At 39.2% G+C, this 14,339-nt stretch overlaps 1 protein-coding gene across 3 annotated transcripts in view; it reads right to left on the bottom strand.

Annotated features, from left to right (window-relative positions):
- LOC109402501 (very long-chain-fatty-acid--CoA ligase bubblegum) overlaps nucleotides 1-14,339 on the bottom strand; it is a 141,956-nt gene that overhangs the window by 92,862 nt on the left and 34,755 nt on the right. Inside the window, exon 1 of one of the 3 annotated variants that reach the window (XM_029876709.2) lies at nucleotides 5,194-5,423. The exons of the other annotated variants lie outside the window; for them this stretch is intronic. The gene's annotated coding sequence lies outside the window, so the exon portion shown is untranslated. Of the gene's footprint in view, nucleotides 1-5,193; nucleotides 5,424-14,339 lie in introns of those variants that run through there. 3 annotated transcript variants of the gene reach the window in all.

Raw genomic sequence — 14,339 nt, 5'->3', positions numbered from 1 at the left:
TTTTATCACTAATGATATGCCATTTCAATAAAACTTGCATTTGCGGTTGTTGTCGGAGAGATTTCTTTTTGTAAACAAATAAACAAAACTGTGAGGCAACGCTTAAAACCAACAAAAGATTTCGTGGCTGTATCATAGACCAATAAATGCTGTGATAAAACCGTTAGTTCTATCATAAGCTCAGTTATGACCACCTTAGGAGGGTTAGCCCTATTGGAGAAATCATCAGGAACACAGAGTTTTATCAGAAAAATATGTCGCCTAGCCGAGATAATTTATGTAAATACAGAAAAATCATTACTCAATTTTATGATTTCACGTATAGCGCTTATGATCAAACTTAACGATTCAACACGTTTTCGTCATATTATTTTCAGAAAAATTACATAATGTTTTTGGAACTCCGTTATGTTGAAAAAACCTTCTTCACGAACAATTCCACCGAGTAAATTAAATGCATTTAACTTCCTATTAATGTACAGTTTGTGTGGCGCACTTATTTTTTGTCATTATCGCAGTCACATTCACCACAAATTTCCCGTGGCATGTCTCCTAACACATATTAAATAGGAAATCAAATCTCAATTCCAGATCGGCATCTTTCCAATTCATGGCTGGATAAACAACCAAGCATAATCTATTCTGACGATCGAACATTGATAGTGAAAAATAATCAAAACAAATATTTGACAAGTCAGAATATGGTTTTATTTACAAGGTTGATAAAACTATGATACAACCCGAAATCCTAAGCCGGTTTGCATACGAAGTCCTGTAGATCATAATAAGGCTGGGCCAACTAGCCAGATCGTGGACTTTTTGAGGCATAAAGGAGCTCGAGCGTATTTTCAAGTCGGCATCAATGGTTTTATGGCTAGGGTTTTTGAATCGCTAAAAAACTTCGATAAAATCAAAATTGTTACTTGGGATGTTATTTTTTAGTGAAAATTCAATGAATAATATGAAAAAACATATGCTTCAGTGGCGTAGCCAGAAATTTGCTCTGGGGCGGGTTTTTGACGATTACCGATGCCTTTTCTTATTATGTGACATTTACATTTCATAAACATCAATGTATAATGAGAGCATATTATTCAATTTCAGTCGGTAGTGGCAAAATAACGGCGCAGCCGAAAAAAATTTCTTTTAGTTTCTGAGTTATTAACAATAACTACCTAAAAATGAACATTTTTGCCATTTTTTAAGATCCCTCAGGAAACCTGTAAAGCTAGTGAAGTTATTAACTCAATATCATAAGAAAGGCATCATGTGAATTAAATTCACATTTCCATCTTCAATAAAGTAAAATCACAAGGACAAGCCACGTTCGACAGCGTAGCTGGACAAACTTAAATATGGATGAAACCTGCCAACCAAATAACTTCAAGTAAAATAATTCGCTTTGATTGAGCTCCAAATCATCAGTAGGATTGTGCCATTACTGAAGACAACATTTTATAGATTTTATCAAGTACAAGATTTCGACAATGATTTTTCATAAGGGCCTAACTGACTTGATCGATTTCTCTTCATCGACTCTCTCTTTCGTTCGTCTCTTGTTTGATCGAAAAACAAACAAAATCATTATTCTTTTTGTTTCTATAGCAGGATATAGTCATCTCCTTCGCATTTCAATCAAAATATATTGGGAAAACTCAACACACATTCTGTGAGGTGTCAGGCCATTCGGCCGAAGGTCATTAGGCCGAAGGCCATTCGGCCGAAGGTCATTAGGCCGAAGGCCATTCGGCCGAAGGTCATTAGGCCGAAGGCCATTCGGCCGAAGGTCATTAGGCCGAACGGTCATTAGGCCGAAAGGTCATTGGGCTGAATGGTCATTAGGCCGAATGGTCATCAGGCCGAATGGTCATTGGGTCTTCTTCTTGCCGTTACGCCCCCACTAAGACAAAGCCTGCTTCTCAGCTTCCACAGTTATTAACTGAGAGCTTCCTCTGCAAATGACCATTTTGCATGTGTATATCGTGTGACAGGCGCGAAGATACTTCATTGATGCTGAATCTACTGATATTTTACTCATGAATTTTTCCTTCTTTCGAACATAGGCTGTTCTTTCTAGTATCATTGCTAAAATAGTTTTTGGCGCTGAAACTGCTGATATTCAACTCATAATTTTTTCCTTCTTTAAAACATAGGCTATTCTTTCTAGTTTCATTGTTAAACTAGTTTTTGGCAAACATTTTTGGAAAAGGTAAAAACAACAGATTCCTTTACAGGTTCATAACGGCTGACTTTCAATTCGTTCTGATGACCATTCGTCCTGATGACCATTCGGCCTAATGACCATGCGGCCTAGTGACCATTCGGCCTAATGACCATTCGGCCTAATGACCTTCGGCCTAATGACCTTCGGCCTAATGACCCAGCATCATTCTGTGATAACACAAAGAGAGGATCGATGAAGAGAAATCGAAAATGTCAGTTTGGCCCGAATGAAGAATCAGTGTCGATTTGTAAAAATATAAAAAGGTCGTTTTATAAAATTCTGAAAACGCTTGTGCTTGATTGACGACCCACTCCACACACACAAAGCACCAATGAGATGCATAGCTGCTTAGGACTATTGGGCATCTTCAGTGGGTGAGCGTACGGGTTGTCATTTTGTTTGTGTGCTTTTCGTCAGCTTCGGATGAACACGGCATCTAATTCATTTGTTACCTATTCGTATGGCGATGGAGAGTGCTCGACCGGCGACGCAATTCGTGAGTGACTGCACATCCAATTGTGTCATTGTCTGAAGCAGTCTTTGACACCTTTTCGTCTATAGTGGTAATCACATGCCTTTTTTTTAGATGTAGTTGTGAAACTGTGAGGAAAACATTCGCACTCTTACCCCGGACGTTAGTTTTATAATTATTTACCCGTTTTACCCAATTTGACTGGGTAATATTTTCATATGCAATTTGAATAGCCTTTGATTGGCGTGCATTTTTGTGTGAGGAAAATTTCGCGCTAGTGTTCGTGTATTGAAATGTCACTTATCTATCGAACCTCCAACGTGTCGATCGCGTGTACTAGCCCGTATATAATGGACATTAAAAGTTCGTGGGTGCATTTATCACCTAGTTCAAACCTAGAATTCGCAATAGTGGTAATCACGTTCAAATGTGTGCGTGTCTCTTCTGTAAATGTAGTTGTGAAACTTGGGGGAAAATATGTGCACTCTTACCGCGGTTGTTAGTTTTATCATTATTTAGCCGTTTTACCCAAATCAATTGGGTAATATTTGCATATGCATTCTGAATAGCCTTTGAATTGGCGTGCATTTTTGTGTATGGAAAAATTCACGCTAGTGTTCGTGTGTTGAAATGGCACTTATCCTTATAAAACCGAAAAATCAGTGATCGTTTTAAACTAAATTCAGTCCACCGCGTTGTGAACTAGTGATGTAGTACCGGTAGTACCGGTACCGAAAATACCGGTATTACCGATCAATTTTTGGTACCGAAATACCGGTACTGACTGAAGCTTTGTACCGGTACTTTCGGTACCGTGAAATCTCTTCTTAAGTACTGAAATCCGATCATTAGTATAGCCAACATGCAATGGAAATGTTAAACGAAAACATTTAAAACCAAGTACAAACATTTCATATTGGTTCCTTTCTGCGAATCCAGAATATTACTGCAATGGTTGGTTTAATGAACATTGAATTTTGGAAATCGATTTACTCGCTTAGAATAAAATTTATAAGATTAGGGTTTCTTGTTATTTCATCAGTTTTTAGAATCCGTTGATAGCATCATCAAGAAAAAAATAATTAAATCTTCTTCTGCCTTCACCTTGCAGCTTAATGTTTAATTTTATTTGTTCCTGTTTAATTTTAGACTGACCAAGATACTGCCTGATCAATAATAGCTCCAACATTAGTTTCATACAACTAATTCTTTTTATCCTTTTTATCTATCTATATTTTTGTTTGGTTTATTATTTTCTGGATAGCTTTCATGATATCCCTGAAAACCGGAATTCACAAATGCATGGTAAATTGTAGATTTTCTCTGTAAAATAGATTACTCTTCATTTCAAAAAAAAATTGAACAAAAAAAAAATTGAAAAATTTCACAGTACCGGTATTTTACCGGTACTACCCGTACTGTAAGCTCCAGTACCGAAATACCGGTACTTACCAAAAGTGGTCGGTACTGCGACCCCTATTGTGAACCATTTTGGTCTTACAGTTAGGAACAAAAATGTCAAACGAAAGTACTTGACCACGACAGCGTTTTCGGGAGACGTTTCAAGAATGAACTAATATAACCATTCATAATCGGAATTTGCTCTAATCTATGCTAAAAGTTAGAATTAGACAAATGTATTGTACTATTACATATTTGAACGAATAGGGGTGCATATTTGGAGAAATTAACCGAGAAACTCATTATGGGGTCTCTTAAATAATTCACTGCTAAACCTAGTAAAATACACATACTCCTACAGGAATCGTAGAGAAAATCTGTAGGCAGAACAGTAGAATTACTGTAGGGAAACATCTACACATTATTTGAATTCTTATAGTATTCTTCCTGAAACTGTTTGAGGAATCTTTTTGATTTTTTTTTTTTCTTAACCTTGGTAGGATATTGGGGTCAATATGACCCAGATAGACACTCTGAACGTACACTACGCCATCGTGGAGCAAAAATTCTAACATCTTAGGCGGGTTAATCTGGCTGAAGAAATTTCATGAAAAACTCCACATGAAATCTCTGGAAATTTCTGGAATCGCCTTCGTTGAAATCTTTGAGGAAAACTATTATTAAACTCAAAAAAAAAAGTTGAGAAAAAACGCTGAAAGAATTGACGACACCAAAGACCAATGTCAGGAATCCGGCAAGTAGTGCATCAGGTACAGTGAACGAGTGAACAATATCGATTAAACTTTAGCTTAACAAGTAACACCAAAATTAACAGGAAGCTGATAGCACAAGTCGTCAACAGGTGTCATATTCTAATTACTAAACTGGCAAAGAAATAGTAGTAGTCGATTTGCATGAATACTAAATTTGATAAAATCGTCCATTTTTTATCTATGAAACATTAGCAAAATTAATTGGTGAAAAATAGCTAAATGAGTTATTGAGCCACGACCTCATTAACATCAAATAGTTGATTCCACTGACAAGCAAACAATTTATAAATTCACGTTGTGATTAATCATCTTTTAAATCTCACCTGAATTCAACGTAAGTCTGGCTATGATTTTTCTTAAATTCACTCAATATCACTTCAAAGTTCGTTTATCTAGTATTCACTCCTGAACACCACTAATTCACTTTCTCTAAAACTCCAACGATATAAACTGAGCACAAGCAACGCACTAAACCTATTCTGCGCAAACCGATTCCAACAGTTTGGAAACACCTGACCGCTTCGATGCACCAACTGACACTGACACCGTTCTGGCAAGATCTGAGTCCTCGAGAGCTTGCTTCCTCAAAACGTTCCAACCCATATTCCAAACCCATACCCACACAGACAGCCGGCCACGATCCGTAAAAAATAACAACAAATAATCTAATCATTAACTAGACGTCTTTGTACTTCGAACCGTCATCAACGGTCCCGTTATATACCTATCAAAAGCATATCTTCGAGTACCGTCGGTCGTCGAGTGAACGCAGCAATGTGCCACATATGCCTCAAAAAACAAAAAAAAAAGGCTTCCCGTCTCATCCATATCGCCCGAATTACTCAATTTATTCCTAATATCAGCCTGTTGGTCGGTGTATTTTGGGCTCATTATCAATTGAACATTCTCCTATCGTCCTATCGCGCTGCGCCGGTCCACAACCAAGAAGACCCAAACGCACACTCGCACCGCAATCAGTGCCATTGGCACTGCCAAGCTAAGTATGTAGGTAGATGAACGAAAATTCCCTTCGTGTTTGTCTTGCAAGATGAATTATCACCCTCGCCACGGGATCCCAACAGCACGACTTCCACTTCCACAACACCCAAGGGAATTTTGTGTGTGTACGGAACGGACGGAGCAGCAGCAGCAGCGGTCCTATCAGGAATCCTAAGCTGTTTCCTCTCGCTTTTTCGTCCTATCTTTGAACTCTCGCAAAGTGCAACGAAGGTTTTCAAACTTTCCAGCGCGAAGTGACACTGGATTGCGCAGGTATAACATTCTGTCTATTTGTATGGGTCCATTCGATCGGTTATAAGAAGCTACGAGTTCTCCAAGAATTTGTCAAAAAACTTCTCAGAAAATTAAAACCTTCAAATTTCTTTAGAAGCAAAACATTAAAAACATACGCTAGAAATTTACTTCTTTAGCGGTTTAGAGATAATTCCATATTCTGAATCTGCACGCTAAACTGAGCCGAAATCCAAATTTACATGAATTTTGGTGACCGGAAACTTATTTAAAAATCAATTTGAAGTTTGTATTTGATGAATCACCCCTCGTCGGATTTTGTACTAGGTGGAGCTGTCAAACAGTTGCCCAGCTGTCAAAAAGTGAATTTTAAAATCTCTTTGAAATTGATTTTATGTATCAAAATTAAATTCTAAAAATTTAAAAAAAAATCATACTGACTCAGAAAAAGATGCGCTTTCGTATAAAATTCAAAAATCAATATATTTTCCAAAATTTAAAAACCCAATTACATATTTGATCATCCGATTACCACAAGCCACTTGGCAACCCCTGCTCTTCTAACACATTCATTATTGACCGGAGCAGTAAATAATTTAAACTGCAATTGCGATAACGGCTGATAACCATCATTCATGGAGCACTCAAACACACATGCATGCCTCCTTCCTACCATATCAAACGCCACAATACGGACGGCCCCGTTCAAGTTCAAGTTTTGTTTCTTCTTGCTGTGTTTGTTCTTCCTGGACTGATGGTGTACCATTATAGTCGCCGATGATTACCCACCCGCCGGATTTCACATTGGTCACGCGTGGCCTACCCCCGGAGAACACTTGACCAAAGTTTAGTGACACAAACTATCATCGGTTCGGTTCGGGCTGGAAATGACCAAGCGACTTTGGCGGACTTTGTTCCGGATGGATTATCCAGCTCCAGAGTCAGCCAGCAATCAGCATCAACAACAATCGCCGCATAACTAACGATTAGACCGAGGAGAGGAGCGTGTAGTTAGTGTGGAAAAATAATCGCGTGTCTTATCATCACACAGCAGCGGCATGAGCATGGGGATGGGAAGGCTTCACCCAAATTGATGATCATGAGAAGAAACGCGAAGAATGAATAGTTGAAAACGATTACAGATCAGTTTATGTCGTTGGACTCGGTGGTGACAAACAACCAAACCAAACCAACAACCGTATGAATGAAGCGCAGAACATCCAACTGTGGACTTCGTGCGTTCTGATTATTTTAGAAGTGATCTTGGCCGTTATCTATCTAAACACACTATACGCAGTTGACAGTTGAAACAACATTGTTGATTGAATGCCTCTCTGGCGGAAGTGCGTACGCTTATGACAACAAGAATCGAATGCTCCAATGCATATTGATAAGTTGTGGTCCAATATTATTTGTCAAATACGATCAAGTAGGAACTGAACGCCCTTAACCCTAAAAGGGATACCTGGGGTCCATTGGACCCCAGGCGCCTTTCTGAGCTCGTCCTTGATGGAACACACTCAGCGAGGTGACGAAACTGAGGCCATGAAGATGGGGCCGGATCACAACGTCCGAGGCCATACTGTCCCGGTCGTTAAGTTGCGTTTTTTTGCGAAATAAAGTCCAAAAGTTTAGGTGCGTCATAATATCCTATGTCCCAAGTAACCACTAAGCCCTGTCGTAAGCGGTCTAAAGGTCATACAAAAGCTTTTCCGTGTCAATAGGCTCTATAGAAAATTTTCAAATGTTCTCAGGCATTATAAATGGTAAGCACTGAAATAAGCCGTATATTAGTATATGACGCTATGCTATAGTGCTTGTAAACCCAGTGTCTATGAGCCGAATAAGAAGCCTGACAGTGCTGTTAAAAGGCTTGGCCTGCATGACGTTTATATCAATCAAAGCTGATTTCAAGCAAAACAAAAATGAACCCTCGACTGATCCGGAGCAAGACGATCAAATATCCTCGGAAATTTCTTCCGATCAATAGGAAGTTTGAAGCTTATAACTACTTTCTCGATTATATTATTAATGCATCGGTTGTTAATCTGTGGAGTATCAATCGTTTTATCCACATCCACAGACGAACACCAAAACTAATCGATGAGCGATGAGCCCCATTTTGATTATCCTGTTATTGAACCTCGTCAACCTCCCAAACTTCCCTAGCTGCATCTCCTACAAATCTCTCTCAGCCATCCATAAAACCATTTTATACATTTCGAATGCGGATACTTTGTGCCCGATTTCCGATCCGAACATCGGATCGTGCGGAACATCAACGCTGTACCAACTTGTCTGCTTTTCTTTAAATACGGTGCTGAGCCAACCGATCTGTTGGTTCATCGATGGAGCAGATGGGAAATGTGACGAAATCCACTTAGAAATAACAATCCCGAGGAAATCAGATCGAATCTGGGTCAGGCCGTAAAAATCGAAGAAAAATAAACTTCAATGGAAAAAACATCCAGAACAAAAACAAAAATAAGAAGGTAAATAACTTTCTTTTTTTGCTTTTTTTCTGACTCTCATTTGACAACTCTTTCACCAGAGACTTGGTACGCAGATTGAAGCTGGCCGTATATCAGCCGAATATTTCGCCAAAATTGGCTTTTAAGCAGATCTATTATAGGATGTAGTTCTGGTAAGCTCTGTTAACATTGCTCTTCATGTGAATATAGAACCAACTTGGTGCCAATTTTTACGGCTTAGTGGTTACTTGGGGTGCCTTCTTTCCTTGGACTTCGTGGCATACTTGCATGTTTGGACGTTATGCCCCGAAAAAATGCGCCATAAAGCCCTGGGACATTATGGCCTCGGACGTTATGATACTGCGCCCATGAAGATACCCTTTTAGGGTTAAACATTAATGTGAGTTACTGAGAGAATTCTTTAGATTTTCTTATTATTATTATTATTTCTTTATTATAGAGATTTTCAGCCCTAGGCTGGTTCATCTCTTTTAGATTTTCTTGTTTTGTATACTAGGGTAAAAGATCCCTTAGTGGAGGTAGTAGAAATATAGTGACCGGCACAAAAAAAGATCCATGTAATGATTGTAGTTTCTATTGAAAAATACATGCAAAAATGATAAAATGTAACTTTCAATGAATGCACTACATCCATTTTACATTTTTTTAGTTGTCTGTGTTGAAAAAAATTTGGTTTTTGAGGAATAAAATGATTTCTGATGAGATTGGAAAAAAATGTTTAAAAATTGGGTATGACAGAAAAAAAAGATTCACTTAGCAATTAATTCTGAAACTTCAAAATTTCGCCAAATTTTCACACGTTTTGCTTCTTGGTTTATGCTGTTGTGATGTTTTTGACATGTGAAATTATTTTTAACATGAGTTTTATCAATTTTAGGGTGATATGGGGCGAGTTAATTTATCCTGGGTAATATAATTGATAAAATTTTCCCTAAGCTACAGAAGCTATCTGTAAGCAAGAATGAATGCTATTAATCTACAATACAAGAATAATTCAGCTTGCAGGCATACAGGAATGTACTTTTTTGAACAATTTTTATGAGTATTGATCGACTAATGCAAAGAAATGCACATGTTGTGAAGATTGTTAAGGATTATTTGATATTATTTGATACTATTTGATAACTCAAAACACTCTCACGTTTGTGCATCGCAATGATCACCTCCATCTGCTTGTAATTAAGCTTGCTGGAGGTATATTCTATCATATACACTTTGATAATTACAAATTTTCAATGTATTACAAGTGGTACAGATGGTGCGCACTTATAATGTTAACATGCAAAATAAAATCACACTGGTGTTAAATTATACGCATACATGAAATGAGTGATTGCAAGAGATACTAACGTCAAATCATGTTGGTGCCTTCAGCACATTTATTCCTTGCATTCCAACAAAAGATATTGCAGAAGACAGCAAGATGATCTGACGCTTTATTTTTTGTAAACTTTTGATTCTGAGAATGGGTGTATTGAAGCGACAGTGGAAATTGATGTTAAAAGTTAACATTATGATTGAACACCCATTTTGTACCACTTACAATACACTGAAATTTTGCAATTATCAAAGTGTATAAGACAGAATATACCTCCAGCAAGCTTTAGTACAAGCAGATGGAGGTGATCATTGCGATAAACAAACGTCAGAGTGTTTTGAGTTATCAAATAGTATCAAATAATATCATATAATTCTTAATAATCTTCACAACATGTGCATTTCTTTGCATTAGTCGACCAATATTCATAAAAATTGTTCAAAAAAGTACATTCCTGTTTGTCTGAAAGCTGAATTATTGTAGTATTGTAGATTAATAGCATTCACTCTTGCTTACAGATTACTTCTGTAGTTTGGAAAAAAATGATCAATTATATTAACAACAACATAAAAACAAGCTCGCCCCATATTACCCTAAAACTGATAAAACTCATGTCAAAATAAATTTCACATGTCAAAAACATAACAACAGCATAAACCTAGAAGCAAAACGTGTGAAAATTTGGCGAAATTCTGAAGTTTCAGAATTAATTGCTTAGTGGATCTTTTTTTCTGTCATACCCAATTTTTAAACAACTTTCCCAATTTCATCAGAAATCATTTTATTCCTCAAAAACCTATTTTTTCAACACAGATTACTAAAACAATGTAAAATGGAAGTAGTGCATTCATTGAAAGTTATATTTTATCATTTTTGCAAGTATTTTCACTAGAAACTGTGATCACTATATGGTGGATCTTTTTTTGTGCCGGTCACTGTAGTAGTGGTAGTGGCAATTTAGCACTATTTCAACCAAAAAGCTTGCAAATGACATATTTGAAAGATGCATCATACCCAATTGTTAAATTTAATTCAGTTTTGTGTTCAAAATTTGCCGAAAAACCTATTTTAAACAAATATTTTCCTTATTTTTTTCCTCCTTTGCACCTATAGTGGTGGGTCCCATAAGAATTCAATAGAATGCGCCACTATAGGAACCAATGTTAACCCGGGAGCGGTCGCGTCGTGTACTGAGTACACGCACCATGAAAAATGCACGCATGTGGTACACAGCGTGAGCGCGGCGTCCCTGCAGGTAGTCAAAGACGCGACTGCTCGAGGGTTAAATTTTACCTCCATAATAGGAACCGTGTACCTATAGTCCTTCTTCTTCTTCATGGCTCTACTTCCCCACTGGGACATGGCCTGCCTCGCTTCAACTTAGTGTTCTTTGAGCACTTCCACAGTTATTAATTGAAGGGCTTCCTTTGCCTGCCATTGCATGAATTTGTACATTGTGAGGCAAGTACAATGATACACTATGCCCAGGGAGTCGAGAAAATGTTCCCGACTGGAACGGGAATCAAACCCGCCGTCTCCGGATTGGCGATCCATGGCCTTAACCACTAGGCTAACGGGAGACCCTATAGTTGATGCAAGTGATTTATTGGTAAAACTGAAATAAACAACGGTTTTTACATTTTTCCTAGCAAATTTAAGTGAAAAACTACCGATTAACGTTTTCAGACTTTTATTTAGTGGTATTATAAATTTTATTCAATTATTTTACTAAAAGGAGGTACTAATAGCACTACTATTGGTACATTTACCCTATTCAAATTTGGTTCATATGAACCATAAATACTGAAGCTTGTTTCTTCGATTCGAGAACATGTGATTATAGCAGCAACTGAACAAACAGCTCCTCAATTCTATATTTTGAATAAGATGAAATCAGGAGGACTGTTCTTATAAACCAGTCGATCTTGGTACCGACATCGGCCGCCATTTGGCTACCAAGATATTGGAAGCTTTCTACATTCTGCACTGATTGCCCAGCTACCGTAAAGTTGGAAGGGTTGACCAACACATCCAACGATTTAGTCTTGTTGACGTTGATGGTAAGACCTGCCGCCGAGGTTCGATTGGCCAGATCATCGAGCTAACTCTGCATATCAGAACGCCGTTGAGCTAGGAGAGCAACGCCATCAGCCAATTCGAAGTCATTTAGGTGCTCCATGGTAATGGGCTGCAATAGCAATCCACGATTTGGTTCACGGTCACTCGTACCTACCAGGATATATCCTTGCCTCACTCCAGCAACGACCCGGATGGAATCGGACAAGACACCATTGTGCAGTACTTTGCACGAAAATGCCCTGTACTGTGCTTCAATGAGGCCGATGATTTTCTCAGGGACACCCTTGTGCCTGAGGGCTCCCCATTTGTTTTCATGATTGAGACGGTCGAAAGCTCTTTTGTAATCAATGAACACCAGGTAGATAGATGATACGGAGCGTGACAATATGGACACATGGAATCCTACTTGCTACCGTCGGAGAGTTGCGTCAATCATCTCCTTTATCCGGTTAAGGATCACTTTGCAGAGGTTTTGGAGAACGATGCACAGCAACACACAGCAACCCCGCCAATTATCGCATAAAGTCAAGTGACCCTTTTTGGGTACCTTTACTAAGACGCCTTGCATCCAGTCGACCGGAAATGCCGCGGTTTCCCATTACCTTACCATACCGATCAGGCTAAGGCCTGGGTGGCCTCTGGTGTACATAGTAGCCGTCTCCATTCCACTCGGTCCATGGCTGTTTGTCTCCAGTTCCGCACTCTGCGTAGGGTCCGCAGATCGTCCTCCACTTGGTCGACCCACCTAGCTCGCTGCGCACCACGTCTTCTTGTACCGGTCGGATGACTCTCGAGAACCATTTTAGTAGGGTTGCTATCCGACATCCTGATGTCGTGACCCGCCCATCGTAGCCTCCCAGTTTTGCGGTGTGGACGACGGTTGGTTCTCTCAGCAGTTGATGCAGCTCGTGGTTCATTCGCCTTCTCCAAGTCCCGTCTTCCATTTGCACTCCGTCGTAGATGGTACGCAACACCTTCCGTTCGAAAACTGCAAGGCCGCGTTGGTCCTCTGCACGTAGGGTCCATGTTTCGTGCCCATAGAGGACGACCGGTCTAATCAGCGTTTTGTAGATAGTTAACTTTGTGTTACGGCAAACTTTATTCGATCGTAGAGTTCAGCGGAGTCCAAAGTAAGCACGATTTCCTGCCACAATGCGCCTCTGAATTTCTCTGCTAGTGTCGTTGTCGGCGGTTACCAGTGAGCCCAAGTACACGAATTCTTCAACCGCCTCGATTTAATCACCGTCGATATAAATTCGGGGTGGCGGGCGCGGTGATTCCTCCCTGGAGCCCTTTGTCAGCATGCCACAGCTGTTCTCGATCGATTGTACCATACGCGGTTTCCCATATGTTGCAGAATTATTGATGCAGCAGTTGTGCCAGGGGACCAGGGGACTGTTATGGTCTTCTTGTTTTCTTATCCCGCATTAAAACAATGTTTCTGTGTTTAAAGATAGGTTATCAGTTTGAGCCGTACGCTTGAGCCACAGTTAAGTTGGCTACGAAAACATTGCATAGGGGTAATTCTCGCTGAGACCGGCCCACTATTTACACCTTATGTTCAAAAATGTTTAAGGTGCCAATTTTCTGAAAGCCCTCGCCTAAAAAGTAAGAAAAATGCATTTGGTTACACAAATTGATGGACCCCCCGTTAGTTAGAGCCACAGCAATTTTTGCAGACCCCTCGATTTTGGTCAAATGGTGGCTCACTTAACCGTTATAACTCGAAATTTTCTCCAACAACCACCTCACAGCGAATTGTTGTTGAAAAGAGGAAAGATAGAGCTACTATTTACAATAATAAAAAGTTGGGTCGGCCATATTGATTTTGGCCGCCATCTTGGATTTGTATACCAAAACATATTTTTCACCATGAGGGCAACCACCGATTTTCAAAATTTTTGCATCAATTGAAAGCTGGGACATCTATACATAACATATCAAAAAAATAGAGATGTCTTTTTCCTCTTTCAAAAGTTATTTGCAGTTTTGTAAATTAAGCCACGTTTTCTCCATACATTTCCATGCGCACCGGCAACGACATGCAACAGCATCCGAGTTTACGCCTGCATGTATACACAAAGGCGCGTGTCGCAAAATTTGGCCATATCGGAGGTTCGTTTCCGTTTTTGACTGTTTCTCAATAATGCGGGCATTGTTTTTATAACTTTTTTAGTAATTTGAAAAGCTTAAACCTTCAGCTTTCCATTAGTGGGTTCAGAATTCAAATTCGTGTTCGTAAACACTGTGAAATAACGCTGCATTTATGTAAACGGCCGACACCGGGCCCAGTGCGCAAAAGTGGCATGATTTACAAAACAGTAGATAA

This window comes from Aedes albopictus, chromosome 2 (genome assembly GCF_035046485.1).
Source record: "Aedes albopictus strain Foshan chromosome 2, AalbF5, whole genome shotgun sequence".
Classification (NCBI taxonomy): domain Eukaryota; kingdom Metazoa; phylum Arthropoda; class Insecta; order Diptera; family Culicidae; genus Aedes; species Aedes albopictus.
Note: the sequence above shows the minus strand (reverse complement) of the source record. Positions and strands in the feature narration are given on the sequence as shown.